Here is a 15210-nt window from a genome sequence, read left to right as displayed (position 1 = left end):
AAAAGGAAGACAATCACATCTACATTCAGAAATCACATAAAAATTGTTATACACATTTGGGCAATGCCCAGAGTCTCAAGAGATTGCAAGAACCTGTTGTGCCGGGCTTCATGTGACCACACAGCAAGAGCACACCCCTGCATTAAAGATTTTATAACTCTTAAGTACAAAATGCAAAACACAGCATTATTTCCAGCACTCCAGTCATTTTAACTCAAGAGGAGACCCCCTCATGACAGTGTTGCAAAAACAATGGAGGGATTTATGGTGTTAATTAGTTCTTGTTGCTATAGCATTGGAGAACCATAACAAGTTTAGATATAAAATACAGAATTACTCTTTAATGGACAAGAATTATCATACTCCCAACATAAATCAAGACTCTGCCAAGACAGAGCACCATAACAACAGCTGTAAGAGCACCAAGTTAAAGCATATCTGGAAATTGGTCTCGAAGGCAGCTAAACAGGCTCCAACAGACCAGGAACATGAGAAAGCATTCTCCACAGCTGAAAATCATCTCCTCAGAACAGGTACCACTCATACTGAATTCACTCCTAGCAAGCAGCAAAGAAGGCAGTGATACTCAGGCAACACCATCTGAAGAAAAGAAGAATCAGGCACACACAGAGCCTTCTGTGGATTCACAGATGATAGCCACAACCCAGAATTCAATAGATGGAACAAACTCAAAGATAATGTGCTGGCACAAGATGTTTTCAGACCACTGAGGTGGTACCTAAACAGCTGCAACTACAAAAATATTATTGTCCCACAGATACTGAAAAGCAAAGGCTTTTTATTCAGACTAAGAGACCACTGAGACCTCTGATGAGGCTTCTCTACCTGAAATTTAAAAATACTATTTTGACTAACTGAACAACAGGCAGACCAGTTTGCACCTTCTGACCAGCATCTAACTTCTCTGTTGATTTACACTTCTTTTCAAAGCCATTATTTACTTGCTCAAACAGCTACTGACCGGTTCAGTACAGTAGTTAGGCATGAGTAAGTCTCTTGATTCGACAAGCATGACACATCTGTGAGACTCAGACTTCAAATACAAGGGTGTCAGCTCCAAACTCAAAAAAATAGTTAAGCCACTTCAAAGTTTCACACATCCAGAGTTTTGGACAAAAAAAAAAAAATGGAAGCAGGCTTCAGTTTCATTTTCCTCCCAACTCAGCTGCTCACATTGTTCTTGGACCTCCCTTCTCCAGCAACACTTTGATTTCTGTAGATGTGGCTCATAATGAAACAGGACTCACACAGCAGCTGCTGATTCTGCCAAAACCTGCTAGTTGCAGGAAGCTCAGAATAATCAAAGCTACCTTATAAAGCGACTACATAGTGATTAATTGTGCTTGTAATGTTATAGACCAAGAGAAACACAATTTGAAGAGGAATGCCCAATTGTTTAGGACAGACCTGTGTCAAATCCAGAGGCAGATTATTTTAATACTCATTCTGTATTGCATTAAGTAAGAATATTAATTTGAAAATTGTGAGTATTCTTACAGGTCATTCATCTTTACAGTAGTTTGCCATAGTTCATTCTAAGCTATCAGTTACCTTCTCATCCCACCTACAACAAAAAAACTTTTAGTGTCATTTAATTCATTAATCTAAACTGAAGATTTATGAAGGAAGAGGAACTTAACATTCCAACATATTCCCAATAAGATACAGGAGCATTAACATTTTAAAGTGAACACCCAAAAGTCCACAGGAAGCCCAAGCAATCCGATTTCATGAAAGAGCAAGTTTGAGAAAAATTATCAATTCTGCCTTGTCACAGGCATCACTAACACCTACACAGTGCAACAGTCGACACGATCCTTCTAATATCCTTCACTGTAGAAAAGGTTCAGCAACCTTTTTCTTTACCTCTATACTTCTCTCTGTGATTCTCTTCTGTCACACTTTTAGAAGACCAGTCACCTTATCTTTTGTGTACACAAGTTGCAGCATCCAACTTTTCGTACTCTCCGCTAGCCACTTCCCTTGCCAGCTAAGCATGGGGTTTCTGAGGTTCTGAGTCAAACTCTCCAGCAATGGGTGGATCTCACTTTGCAGTAGAGCAAGAAGTTATTTCAAACAGACTCCTCCCACCCCAATCTATTACTTCACTGTGATTGCTACTGGGGAAGCAGAGAGAACCTTAATGGAGAAGACAGCACACAGCATTCCTTTCCCTTGCCCTTTTGGGAGAGAATAGCATATTTTAGCACACATGCTGTAGAAATGAGATCTATGTTTACATAGGCACACATGCATGTCTTTAAAAGCATTACTCAGCATTCAGAATGACAGCAAAAGAACTGTTATCATCCTCACTGGAAAGACAAAGGCAAACAAGACAAGTGTGCTGACCCTGCTATGAACTGACAAGTCAGGATGAGACCGAGGGTGGCTTAAAATTACACAGTAATCTTTTTAATTTCACGTTCTAGGACAATATGCCTCTGAGGCAGCCACAAGAATGAGAGGACATAATAGGGTGCACTTCACTGGGGTAACAAAAGTGGATGGTAAGCCTTGTCGGGACCAACATGACATACACACTGGTTATTGTGCTAAAGACCTTCTGTCCTTCCACATACAGCAGTACAGTCAAACGAGATATTCGATGCCTCAGACCACTGGCAGACAATTCATATTTAAGAGTTTCCATCACAATGCAATAGGAACGTAGCTGCAAAGTTATTTTATACTCCAGCTCTCACCTATTCTGGATGAGAAAAGTCCTTGGAATAGTACTTTGACTCAACTATTCAAAGTTTCTCTAACCCCTAGAGCACTTAATAAAATAAGGAGATATACCAAGGCAAGTAAGTTCTGACAGCCACTTACTAAACAGTAAGCTGCCTACTCTCTTCTATGTCTGATGACATCAACAACTCTCTGAAGACTCTCTGCATCACTGATTAGCTCCTCTAACGCCACTCAGCTCCCTTGCTAGTTTTCAAGTCTAAAGCAAAGAGAAAAACTTCTAAGAAGACAACTTTTAATTTCATACAGATACAAGATAAGCATTTCCTGCTGTTACTCCACACCCCACAAATGATCAGATAATGGCATTTGTCACTGGAAAAAAAGCTACACAACATACTCCTATATTAGCAAGCAGCCTTGTTTGGAGAGGTTAATCTAACTTAATGTATTTTTTAAGTTTGAAGCACGACTGATTTTTCTTCCTTTTCTTCTCCTCTGTACTTTCAACTCTAAAATTAATAATCATTAAACTACACTAAACATTAAATTCATTGCATTTTCACATTTGATGTCACATAAAATTTTTATCAGTGTTTTAACATTTGTTACCAGGAAGGTACTGGAAGGTGAGAAGAAATTCCTCACAACGATAAACACCTTTTTTGAAAGCATTAGGGAGTACTGATACAGCATTCATACCATGAAATAACACTACGATGGGCAACACTTGATATCAAGAAACTTTCAAGTGTCCAAGGCACCCAAATCCACTTTACTTGGAAGGCTGCCAATACCAAAACCAATTTACCTTTAGAACAGCCACAGAAGAGGTTCAGCTCCACAAGTGTATTTTGCCTTGCTTCCATCCAGCACCTGGAAGGCATGAAGAAAGCTCTGTTTTGAAAAAAAATTGCCAAACTGTAGTTCTTCAAAGTCACGAGAATATATAGCAATCTTTCCAAGCTGACGGTGGGGCATAAACTAGTACAATAAAGAGGCTTTTATAAGCAGTAAACTCATAGAAGGGGAAAAGAATCTTAAGAGGGGTTTATTTTTAAACAAATCTGACACTTCACAAGTGCCAGTGGTATCAGGGGAATGGGCTAGTTTTTGGCTACTACAGGTACTGCTGAAGGCAGCAGCCGAGCTGTCACCGGGGCTGTACCGCTGCCTTCCCTCCAGACTGCCTCAGAAGGTCACCCTGGTCAGGCGACACATACTGCAGAGGTTAAGTACAGATTAAATCTAGATAGATTTTCAGTGTTCCCAGGGGTTCATAGATCTCATCATTTTATGACAGATGAGAAATACAAGAACTAAAAGATTACTGGTGATCAAATCTAGGAACGGGTCCACTCGTCTTCGCCCACTCTTCTTCCACTCCAGCAACACCCTTAACACAAAGCAGCTCCCGTAGCAGTTCATAGACTTACCACTCTTTATTAAAAAAATGCACTACATATGAAACACAGCAGTTTAAGCCTCCGGGGACTAACCAGCTCCAAGCCATAGGAAACCCCCACGTCCTCCGGAGCGGGCACCCAGACGCGAAGCTGCCGGCCGGCGGGCTGGAGGCATTTTACCGCCCTCCAGCTGCCCCCAGCCACCGGCACCACCCCTAGAAGCCAGGGCTGCCACCGCTCCCGGCGCTCAAGTGTTTATTCCTCCTCCTCCACACGCCCCGCATCCCGGAGGAGCCCGGACAAGCCCCGGTAAGGCGACCCGCGACCGCAGTCGGGGGAGCCCGGCGGCGCTGGCAGGCGCGGACCGCTCCCTCTCAGGGTTCCCGTGAACCTCCGGCTGACCGCGGCGGGGAGGGCGGCGAGCCGCCGATCCCCCCACTGCCGCCACACAGGCCTAAGGGAGCGCCGCAACCCCCCCGCCCTCACCTCCATGGCAGCCGCCGGCGTCCCTCGGCGGGGGCGGCGCTGCACCGCCGAGCCGCCCGCCCCCACTTTTCTCCGCCGGGAGAGGGGGCGGCGCGCATGCGCGGCACGCCTGGCAGCGGGCGGGCGCACACCCCTCTGCGCGCATGCGCGCCAGGCGAAGCGCCCACCACCGCCCGGGGGGCGCAGCCCGCCGGTCGCGCAGGCGCAGGCGCAGGCGCAGGCGCAGGGCGGGCGGGCGGTGGCAGGGGGTCGAGGTGCTGCGGGCGTGTGTCACGTCTCTGCTCTGAGGCGTTTGGGAAGGGGACGTTACCGGGGGCATTGCTCCCCGAACTCCTTCCCAGGAGAGGGATGTGCACCTGGCCATGTCCCCACTTGCGGCACCCTCAGGGTGACCCCATCGTGGTCTGAGGCCGAGAGCCCATTGTCTGCCATCTTGTATTGCTGTCCCCCATCCTTCTGCAGGGTTGCCAAGAAGCACTTGTGGGAAAACCACAGTAATTAGCAAACAAAATTCAGCACATGCTGGTAGCTTTGCAGAAAAGAACCTAGTTTAAAAACCACAATAAGACTTTCACATCTGCCTGCACCAAGTAAAGGACATGGAACTGTGGGAGCAGGTCCGGAGGAGGGCCAGAAAGGTGATCAGAGGGCTGGAGCACCTCTCCTATGAGGACAGACTGAGAGAGTTGGGGTTGTTCAGCCTGGAGAAGGGAAGGCTGCGGGGAGACCTTATTGTGGCCTTTCAGTACTTGAAGGGGGACTGTAGGAAAGATGGGGACAATCTCTTTAGCAAGGCCTGTTGTGACAGGACAAGGGGTAATGGTTTTAAACTAAAGGAGGGTAGATTTAGACTGGGTATAAGGAAAAATTTTTTTCCAATGAGGGTGGTGAAACACTGGCACAGGTTGCCCAGAGAAGTGGTCGATGCCCCATCCCTAGAAACATTCCGGGTCAGGTTGGACGGGGCTCTGAGCAACCTGATCAAGTTGAAGATGTCCCAGCTCACTGCAGGGGGGTTGGACTAGATGACAGCTAAAGGTCCCTTCTAACGCAAACCATTCTATGATTCTATGATTCTAAGTATTGTCTCTCACAAAGCCTAGGATGACTTCCTAGAAGCCTCTTCATTCAGTAAAATTTCTTTTTGTCTCAGCTTTACAAGTTGATATTGTCTATGTAATGCCAGCAACAGAGTAGGTATTCTGGAAGTTCATTTTCTTGCCTGCTTTCTGTGCTTCTTGTGCTTCCTGTGTTCCCCACAAGTGTTTTGCATGAGCCAGTGATTTTTCATGGGTTTCCTGTTTGGCCTGAGGATCAACTTAGTGCTGATGTACCTTGGGTGACAAGGGGGAAGTGTCCCTCTCCTTTGCCTTTAGAGCAGTGTGGCTATGGCAGAGGGGTTTGGGGACATTCAGTAAGCCACATGCACCTTCAAGCAGGCCAGACCAAGAATGGAAAGAAAAAATAAATAACAACCAAGAGCTAGGGATAAACCTAGGGAGGCACAGGATGAAAACCTACTGCAGAATACTGGGATAAAACATCCAAAGGACTTTGAGAAGGCAGTGCTGTAAACCTGACTTGCTGCTTCTCCTCAGAGGTGGCTCTGTATCCCAGCCTCACTTGCTCCTACCCCTTTTGGGATAAATCACAGTCTTTCTGCGTTAGGATGCATTTTCTCCTCCTTTTTTTAACGCTCTCTTGAATAATTTAGAGAGCAGCCTTATTTTCCTGCAGCTACTTCCTTTCCTCCCCAGAACTGTTACCCCTTTTTTCTCTCACAGTGGAAGGTAAGTCTTTTTCTTTATGACCAATACAGCCACAGAGGAGGGGCAGCAGTGGAAGAGCCGTGGGGCAAAGACAAACATGCTACTCAAATATTTTTTAAAGTCTTTTAAAATAATTACTATTGAATGAGGCTTTTAATTTTGCCAGCTTTATCCCTTTGTAAATTGTTTATATTGCCTGCAAATATATTTGACTGGAAAAACAGTGAGGTTTTCTTCTCAGCAGACACAAGGCATGAGCTCTGCACAAAAGCTCCGAGAGAAAAAACGCTCACTAATAGCAGAAATCTTGCTTTTGAGTTTGCAGACGAGTCCCTTCTTTCAATTTTACAAAGAGAAGCTCTGATCTACTTCTCAGATATTAAAAGGGCTTGCGAAGAGACAGTTGTCAGTGCTGTTTCCCACCATAAGGTTGAGCAGGGAGGTGGATTCATTTGCGGAGAAGTATCCCTGGCAAGAAACAGCTCTTTTCAATATCAACTCAGATTTACATTTTATAAGGTTATTCTCAGTTTGGGTGACATTTCAGTTCTCTACTCATGGTAGTAGACTAAATGAAAAGATGTAAACTTGGTAAATTCAGAGTTCGTATTAAAAAAAAAAAAAAGAGAAGATTGAAATAAAGTCCAGCAAGATCTCCTATGAGTTCTACTCACAGGACAAACTGAGACTACTCCCTACCTCATTTGTGATATAGTACCTTCTCCATAAGGATTCTAAACATCAGTGGAGATAGTAGTTTTGATGGGAAGTGGGAGACATTCATGCCTAAAGACTGCAAGCTTTGCTGCACTTTGTGGCTACAGATACCAGATTGATAATGGGAAGCTTTGAAGTGGAACCTGAATGTGCTTGGAAAAATAAAAGCAAATTGCAAGTTACCACATTAGCAGGACTTTTACCAGTCACTATATAGATGTCCTAACTAATTTTATTTTTCATTTGTGAAGATCTGTGAATTTGCACACAGTGTTACCACATTTCAACTGGGAGATGGTAACTGCCATGTGGCAAAGAGCCTGAAGGACTGTGGGTGGCAAAGAGATACAGCCCTTCTCACTCCCTCAGCACCAGAAATTATCTCCAACTTGCCATGGAGGAGAGAAACCTCTTTTACTGGCCCAAAACTTTCAACTCTTCTGGCCCATATAGGGCAATAACTTGTTCATAACAGTATTTTTCACCCAAAGCTGTTCAGTTCTGCTAGTGTTGGCTATTGTTAAAATGGCTCAAGAGAAACACCAAATTCAGTTTAGTTAGTAAATTACAGCTTTAACCCGTGAGCATCCCAGCACTGTATGGTTTCAGTCTGGACATGCAGCTTGGTACTCTCAAAGCAACAAGCTCCGCAAATCTAAGGCAAGACAAGACATATGCTACCTGCTCTTGCTGCCTTCTTTGCCAAGGGGCCAGGAAGATGCACCGCAGTTTGAGAGATCTGCCAGTTCCTCACCTGGGTTCAAAGGAAACAGCCCAGAAGCAGAGCAGTGCCTGAGACAGCTGAAGCCTTCAGGTCCCAGGACAGGATGGGGTTACTGAACATCAATGTATCTTTGTGGTAACCTCTCCCAGGTTGAAAGCGTGCTTTGTTCTTTCCACCAAACTGGCAGGGAAGAACATGGCCTATAGACAGCAGAAGCATTGAAGCCTGGGTTCCTAGGAATGCACTCCTTTGTGCATGATGGTGCAGTGCTATGATGTCTAACAAGGTACAAGCCCAGGTGAAGATTTCTCCACAGCAAAGCCACTCCCAGCAGTTCTTCCGTGTGTGAGTCTCTGGTGGCCCATCCAGGTTGAGGATACTCCTGTTTCCATCTCCCCTCAGGGAGGGCATTAGTATTCTTCACTCTCCACTAGCTGCCCACCTGTTTCCACAACACATTGAAACCTTCTATCCTTGAAGGGTTCAGGGCTTACGTCTGAACATCTTCCCATGATACCTTCACTTGAACAGAAGTAAAGGGTTGTCTGCGAGAGCAGGTCAAATCTATTTGAACAAGCACGTTCAGACTCTCAACTTCTAGGACTGTATCAAGGACTGTATCAGTTCAAGGGAGATCATCTTGCTGGAAGTAGCCTCTCAATCGCAGGCCCTGGTCCTCTTGGGGGACTTCAACCACCCTGATATTTGCTGGAAAAGCAACATGGCAAGCCATGCATGATCCAGAAGGTTCCTGCAGAGCATCGAGGACAACTTTTTGATGCAAGTGGTGGAGGAGCCAACGAGGCAAGATGTGCTGCTCGACCTTATCCTAACAAACAAGGAAGGGCTGGTTGAGGATGTGAGAGTTGGGGGTAGCCTTGGCTGCAGTGACCATGAGATGGTTGAGTTTAGAAAGCTGTGAGGTAGAAGCAGGGCTATGAGTTGGGTCACAACCTTGGACTTCAAGAGGGCCAACTTTGTCCTCTTCAAAGACCTGCTAGGAGGAATCCCATGGGCTCGGGCTCTCGAAGGCAGGAGGGTCCAAAAGAGCTGGACAGTATTCAAGGACCACTTCCTCCGAGCTCAAGATCGGTGCATCCCTAGGAGGAAGAAGTCAGGAAGAGGAGCCAGGAGACTGTCATGGATGACCAAAGAGCTTCTAGAGAAACTCAAATGGAAGAAGGAGGATCACAGTATGTGGAGAAAGGGACTGGCCACATGGGAGGAATATAGGAATGTTGTCAGGGTATGCAGAGATGCAACAAGGAAGGCCAAGGCCCACTTGGAATTAAATCTGGCAAGGGATGTCAAAGATAACAAGAAGGGCTTCTTTAAATACATCAGCAGCAAAAGGAAGACTGGGGATACAGTGGGCCCACCGCTGAACAAGGAAGGGGCCCTGGTGATACAGGGTGCAGAGAAGGCAGAGTTACTGAATGCCTTCTTTGCCTCAGTCTTTACTGCTAAGGCTGGCCCTCAGGCATCTCAGCCCCCAGAGAAGAGAGGACAAATAGGGACAAAGGAAGGCTTACCATCGGTTGAGAAGGATTGGGTCACAGATCCTCACAAATCCATGGGCCCTGATGGGATGCACCCATGAGTGCTGAGGGAGCTGGAAGATGTTCTTGCTGAGCCACTCTCCATCATCTTTGAAAGGTTGTGGAGGACAGGAGAGGTTCCTGAGGACTGGAGGACAGCAAATGTCACTCCAATCTTCAAGAAGGAGGACCTGGGGAACTGTAGGCCAGTCAGCCTCACCTCCATCCACAGAAAGGTGATGGAGCAGTTTATCCTGGAGGTCATCTCCAGGCACGTAGAGGACAAGAAGGTTATCAGAAGCAGTCAACATGGATCCACTAACGGAAGATCATGCTTGACCAACCTGATAGCCTTCTATGATGGTGAGACTGGCTGCGTCGACAAAGGGGGAGCAGTGGATGTTGTCTATCTTGACTTCAGTAAGGCATTCAACACTGTCTCCCATAGCATCCTCACAGGCAAGCTAAGGAAGTGTGGGTTGGATGAGTGGACAGTGAGGTGGATTGAGAACTGGCTCAACAACAGAACTCAGAGGGTTGTGATCAATGGAGCAGAGTCTGGATGGAGGCCTGTAACTAGTGGTGTTCCCCAGGGGTCTGTGCTGGGTCCAGTCGTGTTCATCAGTGTTCGTCAATGACCTGGATGATGGGATAGAGTGTAACCTCAGCAAGTTTGCTGAAGATACCAAGCTGGGAGGAGTGGCTGAGACACCAGAAGGCTGTGCTGCCATCCAGCGAGACCTGGACAGGCTGGAGAGCTGGGCCAAGGGGAACCTCATGAAATTCAACAAGAGCAAGTGCAAGGTCCTGCACCTGGGGAGGAACAACCCCAGGCACCAGTACGGGCTCGGGGCTGACTACTGGAAAGTGGCTCTGTTGAGAAGGACCTGGGAGTGCTGGTGGACAACAAGCTGTCCATGAGCCAACAATGTGCCCTTGTGGCCAAGAAGGCCAACAATATCCTGGGGTGCATTAAAAGGAGTGTGGCGATCAGACCGAGAGCGGTTATCCTCCCCCTCTACTCTGCCCTAGTGAGACCACATTTGGAGTGCTGTGTCCAGTTTTGGGCCGCCCAGTTTAAGAGGGATGTGGAACTCCTTGAGCAAGTCCAGCAGAGAGCTACAAAGATGATCAGGGGACTGGAGCATCTCCCATATGAGGAAAGGCCGAGAGACTTGGGTTTGTTTAGCCTGGAGAAGAGAAGACTGAGGGGGGATTTCGTAAATACCTATAAATATCTAAAGGGTGGGTGTCAGGATGATGGAACTAGGCTCTTTTCAATAGTGCCCAATGGCAGGCCAAGGGGCAATGGGCACAAGTTGGAACACAGGAAGTTCCACCTAAATGTGAGAAAAAACTTCTTTCCTGTGCGGGTGCCAGAGCAGTGGCACAGGCTGCCCAGGGAGGCTGTGGAGTCCCTTCCCTGGAGACATTCAAACCCCAGCTGGACGCGTTCCTGTGCCCCCTGCTCTGGGTGTGCCTGCTCAAGCAGGGGGATTGGACAAGGTGATCTCCAGAGACCCCTTCCAACCCCTACCGTTCTGCAATTCTGTGATCTCAAACTTTTGTAGTGTGTTTTCAAAATGAGTTCTTCATGGGTTTTAACTCCCATCCATTGCTTCTTGTTACACCTTCCTCCGCTGGGTTAAAGGGCTCTTACACAACTCACAGCATCTTCTGCCTGTGAAAGTAGGCATCTGCTCTCAAACCAAGATGTATATGCTTGAATGCTTGTTTTTCTGTCCCTTTTGTTCCTTGTAGGATAACCCAGCTGCACAACACACTCAACCAGAGGGCAAATCTTAAGTTTCAATCTAGCCTGTTATAAAGCAGGAGGAAAAAAGAGAAAGTATTTTGGTTTCCATTTTCTTGTTTTCAATAGAACAGGCATGGTATTTCCAGGAAATGGTTATGCTAAAATTTCACAGAATCACAGGTTGGAAGGGACCTCAGGGATCATCTAGTCCAACCTTTCTAGGAAGAGCGCAGTCTAGACAAGGTGGCCCAGCAGCCTGTCCAGCAGGGCTAAAGTCCCATGAAAAGTGAAAAGGTAAGCAGCTCCTCAAACAGTATAGTTGGTTTATTAACCACAGTAAAATAAGCAGTTATTCCAGATGACTTTTCCTTTTTTTTAATAGCTTTGCAAATACATGTCTGCTTTTACCCATGCAGCACACAGCAGAGAAGATAAGGAGCCAGCTATGCTGGGTGTAAGGCAAATAAGAAGTAATTACCGAAGCTAGTTTTAATTTAGCAGTGTTAAAACTGGATCACCATACTTTGGCCTGTGTTTTACTGCTAAAATGATCTCGAACTTTGACTAGAATTATGCTTCTCTTATCTGCCCACAGCGAAGCACCTAAATCTATATTTAAGCACCTGAAATCTAGTCTAGTCTGATTTTCAGGACACAGAGCATGTACTGTTCCTTCTGCTGTTCAAGGAATTTGTACAGGCTCAGTTTCTCTGAAAATTATACTTCTCATTTAGGCGGTTAAACTCAGACACAGGCTTGTGCAATTACACTGGCCAGGATCAAGCTTCTGCGTCATTCTTTTGTTGTGAATGTCCCTTGTCCACCCCCATGCAAAGAGAAAAAAAAAAAAGTGCTGTTTCTTTCAGGAAAACTTATGATTCATGGGTAGCGTTATGGGTAGCACGAGATATCTCTGCCCCTAAAGACCATATTTCAGTGTCCCATCTGGCAAAGCTGTTCACAGCAAGGGACAAGGAAAAGTTCTCAAAATGGACACTAAAAGTGCCATATGGGTGTGAATGCCAGACTGAAATCTGCTTTTCCTGCAGCCAGACCCATGAGGAGTACTCACACCTTCACACAGTGCCACCCCACCACTCACTGGGACAGAGATCCTGAACCGATTCTATTTAATGGAAAGGCCAAGTAACACAGGACCTGGAAAACTTGTGGTCTGCTGGAGCCCAACAAACCAAACCTGCTGCAAACAAATGGAAAAATGCTTGGGTCCACTGTACAAGCTGATGATTAGAGGCTGTTACTGTGTAGCCCTGAACTCCCCCATCTACCCCAAACAGCTGTTCAGCAGCAGCAAAGTGACTTCTACCAGTCTGGATTGCTTTTCATCCTCAACGTCTTCTCACTTCTCTGCTGGACTCAGCAGGACCCATTACAAATCCTTCCAGTCCATTTCCTTTGGTGTCCTGCTTAGCAGCCTGCACACCATCCTAAATGCTGGGCCCCTGGACAGCCACTGGAGACACGGGGAGCTGCCTCTAAGGTGTCTGACTTAAGTGTTACAACTTGGTATTGATTATTTCAGTGGTGCCTATGCCATCATTGTCAATGCGACATGTACAAGAGGGGTGAGAGCTGGCGATGTTATACGTGGTGTTTTGATGATATATTCTTATTAGAATGAACAGGGCTAAGCTGTATCATGCCCTTGGGTTCCTCAGGATGTTACCCCAATGAGTAACAGCCTCTTTGGCCGAAGTTTTGGATGCCACAGTTTCATCCTATGACACTGTGCATGCTACAGCTGTCTGCGCTGTCTAGAGGTTTGGACAGTATTTGTACATGGATAAAACAGAAGTCTTGGGGCCAGGAATGAGCAAAACACTCAGACAGTCCACCGTACAATCCAGGGTTCCTGCAAAGTCCCAAAATTCCTTCAAGTTTTCCACCAAAACACATGATTTGGGAGAAGAAGTGCCAGATACTTTTAAGAAGCAGCAGTCGTGGAGCTGCTGGACTCAGGATCCAGCGGGTATCATCTGTTCTATCCCAGTTATCATTGTTGCTGCTGAGGACCCTGTGGCTGGGCCCAGTGGTGAGCCAGCTTGGATGGGGGAAAGGTTGGGTGAGCTCAGACATTGGAAGAGACCAGAGACCCTGGGGCAATCAAAATGTGGCCAGCATTGAGTGACTACACAGGTAGTGAGTCCTGCCCTGTGGATGTCAGTAGCAGATGCCATCACCCGGTATCTCAAAGCATCAAAGTAAAGAGCTGAACGGATTATGTTCCACTGAGACCTTAAACTTCAAGAAATTTGCAGACAGACCATGCTTTGCTCTCTGCCCTGCCCCACCCCACAGCCACCTCTATGAAAGAGACTCTCGCGTAAGAAACCTCATTTGCTGTTGCTGTGTTCTGCATCCATGCAGACATGCAGTAGGCCCCAACGCACTGCTGGCATTTCAGCTCTGGCTCTCTTTTCAGCAGGGAACTGAATGCCACACTCTTGCTTCGAGTTTTTTCTTGACATTTATGAGTCATTTGTCCTTCCCTGACCTGCATGAGGAAATCTGGCCAGCCGGGCTGCACTAGCAAAGCCATCAGCCTCCAGAAAGTGAAAGCTGCACACATTGAAGAGAAACACTCTTGCCTCTTGTTGTGAAACTCTCTGCTAGAATCAGCATCTTCCCTGACCTCCAGGAAAGCAATCAAGGAATGGATCTAGCTTTATTACCCATCTCATCCCTTTTTGATCGCAAGTGGTTTTATGGTCATCTCCCAGCATGGACTGATTTTTAATCCTTGGAAACAACAGCTTCTCCTTGGCTCCTTTAGCTCTCTTCTCAAGTCTTCTCTTATATTTTACAGTCTTTCACCAAGAGAGGAGGAATATCTCAGACCAGATATTAATAATATCTAATAATAATAACCAGATCATAATAACCAGATGGTTATTATGACCAGATGGTTATTATGACCATCCACCCAGGATTATGACCATTCACCCAGGACTGTTCAGCTGTAGCACGGGCAGGCTTGAACCCAGGAGCTGCTGCTCAGGCAAGCAAACCCCCACCACCACCCCATGGCCCAACCCCACGGGGCTGCCAGTGGGGCTGCTGCCCGGGTAGGTCCGCCTTGACCCCTGCCTATGCCCAGCAGGAGGCAGTGTTCTTCACTGGCTGAGCACAAGCCCTCTCCATGTCCCATCCCTGTGGCACTGGGACAGGAGCCATTATGCTCCCCAAAGCCCTTTTTTCGCCCATCTAAGGCTATTCGTAAATTCTCCAGTGTCTGCAGACATTGCACAGCACAGCATCTCTCCCGTGACAGCCTCTGTCTGACCTGGTGACCGGCACCACAGCCTTTTGTTTGGTCTTGAAGGACACAGTGGCTGCAGAGAAGGAAAATAAAATCCTGGCAGTAGCACATCTCCCCTTCATCAGGAGAACCCAGGGGTTTTGCAAAGAGACAAATGAGTCCTAGGCACCTGGCAGCCAGCTGAGCAGATGAGTCATTTGGGGAGCTGGGGCTAACAAGAGCTACGTGCATATTTAATGCATCCCAGGGTTCCTGCCTGCTTTCAAATTGTGCACGGAAGTTTGCTGAACTCTGGGGATGTTGGAGCGTCAGAGGCACAATTCAGCCTCCTGAAAGGAGAAGTTTGACTTAGATACTTACCTCAGTGCTTCTGCTTCATAAACATCTCTGCTGTGCTCAGGCATTAGAATTTTCAGGCTGGGAGGCACTCAGGCTCAGTGTCTTGGGGAGAGACAGAAAGACCTTTCTGTCAGTGGATGGTCCTACAGAGAGCCACTGCTGCTACTAGCCCTATAAATACAGTAGCGATTCAGCCAAAGGCCTCAGATACCCTGGTAAGGGGCACGGCTCCTTGTCCACCTGCAAGGCTGGGACCCTCAGTGGGGATGAAAGCCCTGGAGCAAGTTGTTGAATGTGGGAAACACCCAAGGGAGGCAACCCCACGGAGAGAGCAGCTGCCAGGGCAAAGGGGAAACGTGGACACGGTGGTGATCTGAGATTTGTCTTCTCCATTGCACAAGCATTGCAGTGGCAGAATTTGGAGCTGAAGGGGGCAAAATGCTTACCCCAAACATGCTGCTGCCCTCTGGGATGGCGGCTGCT

The sequence above is a fragment of the Phalacrocorax aristotelis genome, chromosome 6 (genome assembly GCF_949628215.1).
Source record: "Phalacrocorax aristotelis chromosome 6, bGulAri2.1, whole genome shotgun sequence".
NCBI lineage: Eukaryota > Metazoa > Chordata > Aves > Suliformes > Phalacrocoracidae > Phalacrocorax > Phalacrocorax aristotelis.
The sequence above is the reverse complement of the archived record's forward strand: the minus strand, read 5'-3'. Positions refer to the sequence as shown.